This window comes from Oculina patagonica, chromosome 10 (assembly GCF_052425735.1).
Source record: "Oculina patagonica isolate OP01 chromosome 10, crgOcupat, whole genome shotgun sequence".
Lineage (NCBI taxonomy): Eukaryota > Metazoa > Cnidaria > Anthozoa > Scleractinia > Oculinidae > Oculina > Oculina patagonica.
The window spans coordinates 22,774,155-22,788,034 of NC_135767.1; the positions used below are offsets into that span (position 1 = coordinate 22,774,155).

Below are 13,880 nucleotides of genomic sequence, written 5' to 3' on the forward strand. Positions count from 1 at the left end.
TACGGGAAAAGTCGGGAATGTCCGCTTACGAGAATGTTAAAATACAGAGTTTGTATGGTAGTTCTCATTGCGTTCTAGCAATTATGATCTAAGAGGCTATTGTAAACTTAATCAGCCTACCTTTAAATCAAAGTATTTGCATAAATTTTATCGCTACATAACTTCACGTTTATGGAACAACCTACCTGACAATATAAGAGGAGCGTCCTCTCTTAGAATTTGTAAAAATTTACTGAACAATGTTAACCTGATAACCGAGGCCAACCGTAGCTGTAATCTTTGTATCGATTAGTTTATATTTTTAAATTTTATTGTCTACATAGTTTTTTAATTTTATAGTCCAGTTTTCCAATTTTATATTTTATAGTCTAATTTTTGTATTTTTAATGAATAGATAATCGTATTTAAATTTTTTACATTGTAATTTTTAGAATACACGTTCACTTTTAAACGAGCCCGAGGCTCATTGGTGATATGTGTTTAAATAAAGTACTTACTTACTTACTTACTTACTAGTTAAAATGGGGTTTCAAACAAAGTGACCGTAAGCAGAGCTGTCCGCTTACAAGAGTGGCCGTTAGGAGAGCTTCGACTCTAATAGAAGCTGCAATCACAAATTGTTGCTTTTATCCAGCCGGTAACGATGATTACTCTAAGCGACCTTACTTTATAAAATATGATGGAAAAGGTGCGTTGTACGTTGTCGTATGGACCTGAGCAGTCACTGGTTAAATAGCGTGTTGACTATTCAGTTACAATAACGCTTGAACAATACACATGATAGCTAAACCCGACAGTACGTTCTTATTGCTACTAGCTCCATCCGACGGCCCGCCCTGACCACCATCACCGGTCGGAGTACTGTCGGAGTCAGTCGGAGTACTGTCGGTTCCAGGAGCACTTGCGCCTGAGGAATTAAGTAGAGTATCATCCATGCAGTTTTTATTGAGGTTAGCATTGATGGTTTGCACACAATTTTCCCTGGAACGCAAACGCCAATTTGTTTGCTAACCAAACTGCCAAACCTAGCCTGAATACTGGGATCAAAGCCACTAAGGAATTGATGTTGTTTGTATAACTTTGTTAGGAAACTTGCTTTGTTTATTTTATTCTTTACAAAGTTATGCGTGTAATTCTTGTAACGTATACAAGTTTCGCTTGTTTTTAAAAATTGTTTATCGTTTGAAACTGATTTGAATCAAATTACGTTTCTTCAAATCTATACCCTCGTTCTTGGCTAAACAATTGACTACTGGAAGATGTTCGTCGGAGTTATCTTCATACTTTATGACCTACACCTGTCGGCTGGGAATGGTATAAATGAAGCCAAAGGTTTAAAATCAGCTACTTTGGAGTTAAAAAAAAAAAACTGCTTGATTTATTCCCTTTCATTTCGAACGAAACGGACATAACCTTTGAGGCTCAGAAAAACCTACCTTCTGTTCCACCATAACAGTAATTGATATCAGCACAGTATTCCTTATACAGCGGATAGTTGTTTTCGTCTCGAACGCACCAATAGCAACCCGCGACTCCACGGCACAACCGTGCATTTGTTTTCTTGTGGCATCGATTGCCATCTGGATATCTACTGCTCCCGGGAGGCTTTCTGCCTGCAGAAACGTTCAGTTAAATAAGAACGTACGTTTAAAGCTTTGGGAAGTACGTGGTATGAAAAGATGGAACATTACTTCAGCTATGCTGATGGAACTCATATGGCGTGTGGAGCATCTTATAATGTTGATTTAAACGGCGTCTACCTGTAAATTATGGTAGATGGCGCGATGGCCTAATGGTTAGCGCTGGAGGCCCGATCGTCCCGTCCGGTTCCAGCCCTGGTGGAGGTCACTGTGTTGTGTTTTCGGCCAAGACACTTTACTCTCACAGCGCCTCTATACACTGATGCAGGTGTATTAATTATTACCGGCGAATCTAATGCTTAAGGCTTAAGGGGGGGGGGGGGGGGGAGGGTAACTGAACGGTGGACTAGCATCCCATCCAGGAAGTAGTAGAAATACTTCTAGTCACTTCATGCTACTGAAACCAGGATAAGCTCCGGCATGTTGGACCACTTGGCCCGAAAGCAGATTTTACGGGTCAATAATGACGTCATATTGTACAAATGACGTCATGAATTTAAAAAACAGCCTGTTGCAGTTCACGATTTTTCATTCCCGTATATTAACACGGGAAACGGGCAAAAGCTTTGAGGCTCAGGTAAAACCTACCTTGGATGCAAAGTCAAGCAAAATTACTATAGTAACCCCCTATTAAGTGGCATGTTGTTTAGGTGAAAAAAAATTCTCTACGGAAGGTAACTGTAGTTTATGTCGAATTGATTGCGTCCCCAGATGTTATTTTCTGGAAAAATGATTAAAATAATTTATTTTTAGTTGCTTCTTATTATTGACCACACAAAGTGAAAACGAAGCACGATGGTGTGTTTCTCCAACCTACCTTCTATTCCACCATAACAGGAATTGATATCCGCGCAGTATTCATTGGAAAGTGGAGCGTTGTTCCTGTCTCTAACGCACCAATAGCATCCCACGACTCCATCACATGACCCTGAATCTGTCTTTTTCTTGCATTGTGGGTCAAAACATTTCTCTAAGACACTTACTGGAGGATCATTGACTCGTTCAGATGGGACGAGAGGGGCTGGTACAGGACAAATAGAAATACTGCGAAGAAAATTAACAACAATTTGGTAAAGCACAGGTTCGTGTAACATTCCATAAAGCAGTGTCAGTATGACATTTACCATCATTTCTTTGCACACGAGGAATTTAAATGCAGGGCCGTAACTAGCAAGAGGCAAGACGAGGTACTTGCCTCGTCTTGATTTTTGTTCAAAATTAAACACAAAATATGTTTTGTTAGGAAAATAATCCTCAGCCGAACACGATTGAGTTTTCCCAAGAAATACCTCATCAAAACGGACTCTGAAAGAGTTTCAAAGCTTCTAGTAGAGCATGCCCCCAGAACCCCCAGCATGCCCCCAGAACCCCCTAGCAAGATCTTGCCTCGTCTATGGCAAAGGTCTGGTTAAGGCCCCGAAATGTGTCCTTTCTCTCAAAACAAACTAATGGTCTCTTTTGATTTTAATGTTGTTTCTTGGCAGCACTGATATTCATGTTTGTGTTTCTTCCTTCATCATGTTTGAATCTTTTGGTAAATTGCGTGTTATAAGGTGTTATTATTACAATATTTTTTGTATTAACTTGATCTGTGCTGTAGATGAGTCTTTACTTACTTGCTGGCAGGAAACTCGCTTCTACAGTAATGGAACTCAAGTGGCGAGGAGCATGGGCACTGACAGGTCAAACCCTGCTCATTGGAACATTCTTTATAACTGGAGCATGTGCAAGATTTGGAGTAACAGGAACTGTTACGTGATATGATTCCTGTTAATAGAAACAGCACTCAATAGTAAAACAATAGTTAAATCGGTGAGTGAGATGTCAAAGCGTGCGTTGATTACACTTTTTGTTGCTGCTGTCATTCCCATCTTAAATGGGATTTTAGACGGCTCAATTGTCCTTGCAGGAAAGAAAAATTTAAAAAAAACTACATAAGGCTAATTAATTAAGCAAGAAGCCAAGGTTACCCAGATTTGTATGCGTGTGTGCGTGAGAGAGATGCCTTTATTTAATTATAGGGCTCAGGAGCCACGTGAACTCCTTACCCATAAACGCATTGCTTCCCACCACGCTAGCAAGCTGGTACGTCTTGCAAAGGTCTCCGCTATCAAGCGTATTCACGCCTTGTCGTGGAATCTTTAACTCGTAAAAGCTCTGTAGTTTGATTTCCTCCAAGTTGCGGCATTCCTTTTTCACTAAATATTCATTCTTTATAAGATCCTCAGCAATGTCTTTTTCCTTTTCGGTGATGTGGACATATTCCAGTGTTTTAGCTGTTATGTCAGGTACAAGGAAATCATCGTGCATGATCAGAAATCCCGCACCGTCCAACACGAAACAGTCATAGTTGCTTTCCTTGCACTTTGGATAGGTATCTGTCAAGAGTCTGAAAAATAAATCATTTCCAGTTAACAAAAATATGCAAATCTAAGTGTGAGTAGGAATACCGATTCGAGTCCAATTCCTGGGGTTCTGCTTGTCCGATGTAATACTCATTTGTCGACAATGTCAAATTTAAAGTGTCATGACCCTAGATGGCGAATCGATTTTGTACCAAGATCGACTACGTCAGTTATTTAATAATTATTCCAAAGATTTATAATGTAGTAAATGGTTTGATCCCAGGAGTATCAGTGGGTCGTATAGTGTGATTGTCCGGGTGAGAGTCGTTCTGAGAAGAACTGTTGTTGGTGACTCGCCAACACTAACAACAGTTCTTCTCAGAACTACTCTCACCCGGACGATCACACTATACACGACCTTAGCTATTATCATTCTATTCTTGGGATATTCAGTATCCAGTAATCACTAAGCCTGACGTAACTAATTGTTTAAAATAACTTGACAGGCAGTCTTACTTTCTAAAGTATGATAAAGGGAAGTCCGCACCCACGACTCCAATAACTTGATCATTTGTTGTATGTTGGCTGTTTATTTCTCCACGGTATATAGAGTGGGAAGCAGTTATCACCACTCCTGTTCCCGCAGCGTCTATGTATGGCGTGGAAAGTGCAATCAATCCCGTATTGCTTATCGCTGAGAGGTACCTAAAATGACAAGATTTGTTAAATGTTTACGGAAATATCGTCATCATCATCCCATCTTTATTGTCATCATCACCATCGCCATAGACACTATCATCGCCATGGCCCCCGTCCGAATCGTCGTGATAATCAGCAAATTCGGGCAACCATCAGTGTGATTGTTTTCATCGTCATCATCGTTATCAACATGCTATCGACAGTCATTGTCACTATTATGCTACCCTTTTTTTGTTCAGTCAAAACATTCTGTCAAATACATTCTGGTTTGGATTAACTAGATTGGTTTGGACTGGATTAGATTGGATTAGATTTAACAACTTAAATTTATATTTTTTCTCATTGTTAACAACACGTTATGTTTGTTTGTTTGTTGAACCAATGAAAAGGAGTTCAAAACCAAACTAAATATGCACTATCGCGTTCACCCTTTTACAGACAGATACGTTACCATGGTCTTCTTCTTGGGTCGAACGATTTCGCCATTGATGTCCCAGGAGTCATTCTGAACACACCATTTGCGGTGCCAACATATCTCCAAACCAGATATTTTGTGTAATCTTTCTTTTTTCGGAACCAAATTTCCTCGACCTTTCTTGTAGCTATAACTGTGTCCCGAATGCCAGGTTTGAATCCAGGATTGTGTGCGCTTACACCTGTCATGAATATTCTGTAGGCGCTGACACGAGATATGGTCTCATCCAATCCAAGATAGGTGTATGGATCTTGAAAGGCTTCTGCACCAAATTTCACAACTGTCGAATCTGAAATATAGCCGATAATCCACTGCAAGGACGGTATAAGTATTTAAAACTTCTTTGCAGATACATAAATTAAGGAAAACATAGTTAATCATGAAATCAGAGTGTACCAATGGGAGTGTTCCAGTGGTTCCGGCTTATCGGCAGGTATTTAAGATCACAGCTGACCTCAAGCTAGCTAGAGACCAGATTGTCACCTAATGCCAACAATGACACACACACGAGATGGTCGAGGATGCATTTTAGTTCTATTCTGATGACCTTCCATCACCGCCTCTGGTCGCTAAAGTTGAACGGCCCTGATGGCGGCGAAAATGGATACAGAAGGATAATTATATCCTACCGGACAGCACCGTTAAAGCAATAACTTAGCGTAACGATTTCTAAACCAACTATTACCAGATGTCGAAAATCTTGTAAAAACTGCCAATAACTTGTGTAAAATATGAAACATCCTGAACATAAAAATCAGAAATTTTTGTGGATTGTTCAAAAATACATCATAACTTTTCCCAACCCAATTATTACGTATCTTAATACAAACCTTTAGTTGAGTATCGTCCAAAGTGAACGCAGGGTTTTCCAGGCTTGATTAAGTCCAAACGATGGTACAGAAACGTAAAACCTATGTAGTTAAGCACAAAGCGGAGACGATAAGTAGCCCCACTTATTTTACGAAGGTGTTCTCGACAGCTATTCAGAACTCACAGTGTATGCGTGTGTTAAACACTTAGTACAAAATTTAGCTTCCATCTGCGCCGGATCACCTTTGCGTCTATAAATTCTACACAAATTAGCAACATTTTTTTTCTTTTTGTTTCTTTTCATTAAGATACGGACTCAGCATTCAACTACATCTGTTTACATTGTATAAGTGTGCTTCTATCTATCGGAAGGAGCGTGTGCTCTTTTATTTACCTGGAGGAATAGATTGACTTCCAAGGTTTTCGTCCTTATCACCAACTGCTACGACAATCCCAACGGTAAAATTTGTCTCTTCAACTGGCATCCAGTGATAAGTTGATGGCACCTCTAAAACTGTAACTCCTTCTTGTACTTTGTCACCACGAGGCAGAAAACGTTTTGATGAAATATTCTTCTGTCCAGATCCACCACTACAAAATAGACAATAGGCACATCAACAACATTACCAACAATTACAACCACAAGATCAAAAATTCATTTTGTTTCCCTTTAACCTATAAAAGTAAGTATTCAATTTGTCCTGCTGATGGTACGAGTAGCTTCCTGGCAGATTTTAAACCCATGTAACTTGGATAACTCAAGAGATCTATTATTGCCATTTAGTTTGATACGTTAGGATTAAAGTTATGTACTGTAGTTAAATCGAGCTTTATTCTGACGATATGGTGGCCCCGATTTATGATGGTTCTTATTATCTGCCATATTACCAATTTTCCACTGATTAATCAGAGGAGGATCAGAGGGTTTATCAGAATGTTATGGCTATGAGAGCTTTAAAATATATTCAAGTTCGTTCCATACTGGACTATAACGTTCTTACTTTTTAATAGATTCAAATACGGAATCAAACTCCGGTTCAGGTTCTAAGGCCGTGATGTCCATAAATATCGGGTCCCCATAAGCGTCAGAAGGGGCTGGTAGAAGAGGATGCATCATGGTCCTTCCGGAGCTGTCGGCCATGAAAGCATAACTTGACTGCCCTTTCTGAAAGTAGGTGATTTCAGAAAGAAGGTCTTCCATGCTAAGGTCTGTACCAACAACACCAATGAATTTGCCTTGGTGATAACAGGGCAGTGTTATGGATGTTAAGAGACCTGTGGGTATAAAACAGTTGATAACAAAACTATTACCTTACGATGCAAATGAATGAATGAATGAATGAAGGGACGGCATCAAACATGGCAAAAAGGATAACGGTTAAAAAGAAAGACGCATCGGTCATATGAAATTCGTTTCATGAAGCCGTACATTTATTTATACGCCTTTTAATTTAACCAACAAGCTCACCCACCCTTAACCCTTTGGGAACGTTTTATCACCATATATATGCTATAGTTAGCTATTTCGGTAATGTGACCGCTTCTCTGTTCACCCTAACTATAGTTAGAAAATTTACGCCTCGCTGATCCAAACTATAGTTATACCCAAGCAGGGTTCATGGGTTAGTCTTAAGTTTACAAACGAAAAACCAATCAGAATGCGACAGTTATTTTCGCACGTGCGAGATGAACATAAATATGCAAAACAAAGCGTGAAGGGAAGGAAAAAAAGAAAAACAACGTGCCAAAAAATTACATATCACCAATGTTAGCAAAAATAAAGCTTGAATTCTTCGGCTTCTAGCATCCTTACTTCTTTTTATTTTCTTCAACGCCGAGATACCGTGCAAAAATAGAAAAAAAATAGAGGAACAACTAGACACAGATCAACAACAAGGGCTGCCATGAACTAATTTAAATTGGAAATTATTCACAAGCTAATCAGAACTAACTATAATTAGCTGCATTGGTGTGATCGCAAAGACGACCGAAAGCATTAACTATAGTTAGGTATGACGTCACGTAACTTGAGACTAACTATAGTTAAACTTTAGTTACCTCGTAGATGTGACCGCAGCCAATGTCCACCATTATAAGATCATTTAAGCTTTTTCATAACTCTAAGAACCAAAGTTTATATATTTTAGTATCTCATAAACCAACCAATGTTTGCATCAAACTTTTGCATCCTTTGGCACTTTACCTGTTCCAAAGGCATCTACATAAGGAATGGATATGATTGGTTTATCACGAATAGTGTTTGTTGAGAAGAAATCGTAGTACGTTGCCAAGTCTCTTCGTAAGTTTTTCGTGTCTTGCACATAAGTGAATTTTCCGGCCTGTGAATAGAGGAAACAAAATCAAAAAAACATTAATAAAGGTCAATTATATTAGTTTTAATGATGAAAAAATACAAATCATGGGAAATGAATAAATAAACACGTGGCTCACTACATTTGATTATGGGTTAGAGACTGTTGTGAGTGTTTTGTTGACAAATACACGCACGCGCTGGCCGCACAATGAACGAGAAATTTTCTATACTGCACTAGGCGTAACCGAGTGCAGTATTGAAAATTTCGAGTTCATTGTGAGGCCAGCAAGTGCGTGTATTTGTCAACAAAACACGAACGGAGAGACTCTAACCCTTTTAATATACAATCTGAGTACACTGCAAGCGATCATCGACTTAACGAACTTCAAACAATAAGCTTAATGTTTAAAAATAAGAAGTGTAGTAGTACATAATTACACGGGATTTCATCAATAATATAAAAATCACAAATAAGCCGTACAGAAATAAAGCTTAAAATGGTTCATAAAATCGTTCATCAGCTGTGGTCGTTCATAAATACAGTCAGCGACAAGCTTGCTCAAAGCAAGTCGATGGCTTTCACAATCAAGCAACTACAAGCAAGTCAATCGCACACAAAAATGTATTTATTGAGCTGCAGTTTACCTTTGAACACGAAAGCGCTTCAAGTTGTTATCCTCTTCGATTTTGTTTGGTATTGGATCGTTGATAATTTGAGGAATATATTTTTCTTCCACTTCTATAAGCCTTGAAGCTGAAGACATTTTCAATAATGCACGATTTTTGTGCATTATTGTCAATACTGCACTGTCGGAGTTTGCTGACGACAGGTAAAGCAAAATCACGTGATCTATTTTAACCAATTGCCCGCGTGGATTTTGGACAGTGAACGAAGATTGTATATTAATTAATAATATTACATACGCATTACACATTAACTGTTTATTTCACCAACTTTTTATTCTTGATCTAAACCCTTTTTCCCGATTTTAAGAAGTCACTTTGGATTTAAAAACTAATTATTATTAATGGTCGAAACACTTAAAGACAAAATAACAGAGAGTTACAACTGCCCCAAGCATGAAAACCCTTTTTTACTGCTCTTCGTAAATGAAAGCAGCATCAACAAAAGCTTATCATTCCAGCAACTATAACGTCGTCTTTGGGTTTTCCTTATTTGATTTTCATCCTGTGGTATTCATGTTTTTAAATTATTTAATGACCTGAATGCCAGCTCGTTTTCACGTTTAAATTAAAGAAAAATTCGACATTTCTCTCTGCCTAATATGTACTTACAGTGACGTCAGGCGCTTTTGGTACGCCATACCGAGTTCCATCTTGCTTAGCGATATCTCGAAGTATTTGCAAGTCCTGTAAAATCCCATACGTCATTATAACGACTGTATTGTTAAGCTCTGCGTTCTTTGTTTTTATCGTCTGCATGATTGTCTTTCCATCGTCGGTTGGTTGACCATCTGTTAAAAAGATAATGACCTTTTTCCTGGACGGACCCTCTCCAGCAGATGAATTCTTCATCAAATCGAAGGCCCGAGTAAATGCGTTGGAATAAAAAGTTGATCCTTTGGAAAGGAAACAAAAAGACATCAGTTTATAATTACTCTCTTATAATTATTATAATTAAATGTAAGGAAAAAGTTCCCAGTGGAGATTATTGCAGTTTTCAGTGATATGGGAACTCTGAAATTCAAAATCTAACTAACGATTGCATTTTTCGCTGCCGTGATAATTATAGCGGCAGCCAACGAACAATGAAAAACAGAAACGAACAAAATGGATCGAAATCTACCAATAACAACTGACGGACGTGACCTTTTGTCTTTGACCTGGTTGAAGTGAACACGTTATACATATAAGCTAACTTCCTCTCTTGCTTTTTTCATTTTCGATGCAGCGAAGCAAAGTAATTCATAAAATTCATAAACTTTTAACCAATACAAACGCGAAAAGAGCCGATTATGAAATCCGCATTGAAGACATGAAGATCGAAAATCGGGACAATTATGGTGTACTGATCAAGATTTAAATAATTCCTTGCAGCAGTAAAACGTCTTGCCCTTTATAGGAAAGTCCCTTTACTTTTACCTAAAGTCCCTTTACCTTAACCTTAACTGGACGTACTGTTCTTGGATATCTGGCAAAGAAACGATTTGCATTACGCGATATAGTCCAGTATAGATTTCCCAATATACTGGTAAAATGGGCTCACATTCAAGTTCTAAAACTCAAATCATTTTCTGAGCAAAATCCAAATGAAAAATCCATGCGGACTCTAATGGAAATCCTTACCTCTAACAAAAAGTCCATCTACGTAATCCTTCAAGAATTTTATGTTAATTGGTGTGGCATCTGCTAATCTTTCGCTGTGGCAGCTTCTTCCATCATTATTATATCCAGTTGGTGTTTCGGCCTGGATGTTGAAGTTCACCAATCCAATCTGAAAATATCAAAAGACAGTGAATCAGTTACGAGGTCACTTAGTCAGCAGTCAGCCAGACAACCAGCCAGCCCGTCAGCCCGTCAGCCAGCCAGCCAGCCAGCCAGTCCGACAGTCAGTCCGTCACTCAGTCAGTCAATCAGTTATTCAGTCAGACAGTCACTTAGACAGCCAGTCAATCAGTCAGCCAGCCAATCAGCCAGTCAATCAGTCAGTCAGCCAGCCAGTTGGTCTAACAAGTTTACAAACGGACGAGAAGTGGATGTAAACCTTTACGGTTGATGTCACATTCATTGTTTAAAGAAGGCTCGTAGCCATTTCATTTTAAACTCGGCTTAAGCCCTTAAATACAGTTGTAAGCTCTTCGTTATTGAATACTTACTCTATCCATTGGATTCATTGTACTTAAAACTGTTTTAGCAGCCTCTTTAGCCACTCTAATCCGATCTCCAAGCATCGATCCACTGGTGTCAATTACAAGAACAACATCTTTCGGTTCTGGTGTGGCTGTCTCCACATAAAAAGGTCTGAAACGAGGATCATAAGATCTGCAGTCTGCTGTATCCTCAAACGCTGGGAAATTTTGTGTAAGTGCCATCTTCTGATGCAAAGTATTGCCATTTTATAAATGGATGATTTTTCATCATATCTTTCATCTTCTCCACTACAGAATCAGCGACATGTTTTCTTGAGGAATGAGCACCATCAGGTATTTTCACACATACACGTGAGAAGTCAACTTTCTTGCGAAATCTTGAATCGTACTCTAGGCCAAATGACAAGCTCGCTATCTGACAACATTCCGTTGGGTTTGTTGTAGGAGATGTGGGCCAAGACAATTCAACGGCTTGTTTAAGTTTTCGCACAACGAGGAATCGTTCCCTGAACTTGCTTGAAACCTCCGCTGCCACAGTGCGGATGATGGAACTGCCATTTACTGCAGTCTCAGTAAACTGTAACTTGTCAAAATGTTCCTAACATGGAAACAAGAAGAAGAGCTTTTGTAGAATAAGCATCATCTGTACAAAAAAGAATTGTAAAAAATTCAAGTAGAAGTATGAACATGAACGTTATAAACTAAAAACAAACCGAGTCAAAGCGTTATTGCAACTTAATCCCTTGACAGTAAACTTGACAAAGTGATTCGTCCCCGTCCATGTCTTAGGGAACAAATTAACCTTGAGCGAGTTGTAATTTTTTTTCGAAAGGTAGCCAGCAATTCACATGTGCCCTTGCAAAAGTGATATATGCTGTCGTTTTAATTTAGGTTTCGTTTTCTGAAGTTTTCAGACCAGTTTGATTTCTATTTTACATTGTCCAGTATTCATTTCCATAACCCAACACTAAAGGAAATAAAAACCAAAGTCCGCTTTTAATAGACCACAATATACTGGCCCGCCTGTGTCAAGGTCAGTGTCAGTGATAATGAAAATGGTGACATGCGCAGTAACTGGACGTAACCTCCCTTTAAGCTTTTTATTAAAGGAGCTACGTCACAGGAGTTTTGCGGAACTTTGATCTAAACTGTTCTGAAATTAGTGGTAGGCAATAAAAATTGTGAAAAATTGCATCTCTGAGAATGTGAAGTAAGATTTTGAGTTGCATAGAGAAGTCAAACCAGTTAACAGTTTCAGAGCTAATGTAAAATTGTTAAAAAACGGTCCATTATTTTGAGGTTTCCTACGACACAAATATTTATTTCGCTGTTAAAATTCGTGGCAAAGCCCCATTAAGGGCATTCATTTAAAAAGCTTTCTAGAGCAGTGAAAAAAACAATCTATGCAATTGCAAAAACTAAATTACTCTTGAATTGTCACACATAGAAAAACACAAATCGAAGTAATATACAAAAATAAAACTCGTAGAAATAATTTTATTTTGTTACCTGTAAATCTGAGACACCAAGTCCATCTGTAGCTAGTTTAAGGAGCGTTTGACTGAGAAGTCTTGGGTCAAGCAGATCTTCTGTCACGCATGGATAGTGCAACGTCGAACAAAACATTAAAATCATCAAATATCTGTCACGATGCATGGTCGACAAAGCTGCTGTCATTTTGGAACAGCAAACTTCTTTAAAACGCGATTCCTGTGTTATTCAATGTCGCGATTTATCAGTACGCAGTCTTCTAAGTCTTGATACTTTTACAACTGATCAATTTTAGCGGATGACGAATTCATAAACTATGTGTTCCTGTTACGTGACTCTAGACACATAATATCTTCATTCACTTATAATGTATTATTTTTTTAAAGTCGACACTTGTATTTGAAGTGAATACAATGTTTGGTTTGCATAGTAATGTGCGATTTTGGACTCGCATTGGACAATTGGCTAAGTCGTGCTATGTTATACATCGTATTTTTATCCAGTAAAACTACTTAAACAAAGCAATTTATCGTGTAACCTTTTCGCAGCGTTTTTGTGACGCAGGTTAAACAAGAACCTCCCGATTGTCCTAAAAGGAACTTGCTACAACGTTTTCGTGTCAGCAAACGCGCACAAAATACGCTTGAACAGTTTTTTTTTTCGCAAAGGGCGGAACAAACTTTTACGAAAAATTGCTTGGACCAAACTCTAACACTTTGTGTTGGGGTTGTTACTATCCGATAGCTCACGGTAGTACCGTTTACGGTTTAGGGGTTTATGCCGCTTGTGTCTTCGCGTTGGGATTTCGCTACCAATTCTAATTTGCATATTAGGCAAGTAATTGGCTATTACAGAAATACTGAGTTAAAGCAAACGAAGTAAGGAATGCACGCGTGCAGTCTTGACTTTATAAGTTGATGTGCGCGCCATGCAAAATCAACAGAAATGCTCCTAATCTTCCACATCTTCAAGAAAATATGTAAGAGAAACAACTTATTACATCCTTTTTTGATCTCATTTCTCAAAGGGGAAAAATACGTTAAATTTAATACCCCACATAAGCTTAAAAATACAAATTCTGTAGTAAAGGTGTTTAAACAGAAAAAGGAAAAATAGTGTAAAATAAAATGATGTCATCTTGCGTTAGCATGAAAGCTATCGTTTATAAAAACAAATTTTAGCCTAAAAAAATTGGTTGCGCTGGAGTTTTATATTTTACAGTGCGAAGCGCCGTACCTTTGCTGGCACCGCTTTATAAAGTATTTGATTAATTTT

General features: G+C 38.4%; 1 pseudogene across 1 annotated transcript; it reads right to left on the bottom strand.

Annotated features, from left to right (window-relative positions):
* Positions 1-752: 752 nt before the first annotated feature.
* LOC144667359 (VWFA and cache domain-containing protein 1-like) lies at positions 753-12,791 on the bottom strand (annotated as a pseudogene). Its single transcript, XR_013573303.1, has 14 exons — positions 12,624-12,791; positions 11,121-11,712; positions 10,591-10,738; positions 9,580-9,863; positions 8,173-8,308; positions 6,971-7,244; positions 6,364-6,560; positions 5,990-6,070; positions 5,136-5,448; positions 4,502-4,690; positions 3,689-4,029; positions 3,257-3,407; positions 2,458-2,684; positions 753-907 (listed from the first exon to the last, which is right to left on the bottom strand). The product of XR_013573303.1 is annotated as a VWFA and cache domain-containing protein 1-like (transcript).
* Positions 12,792-13,880: the final 1,089 nt, after the last annotated feature.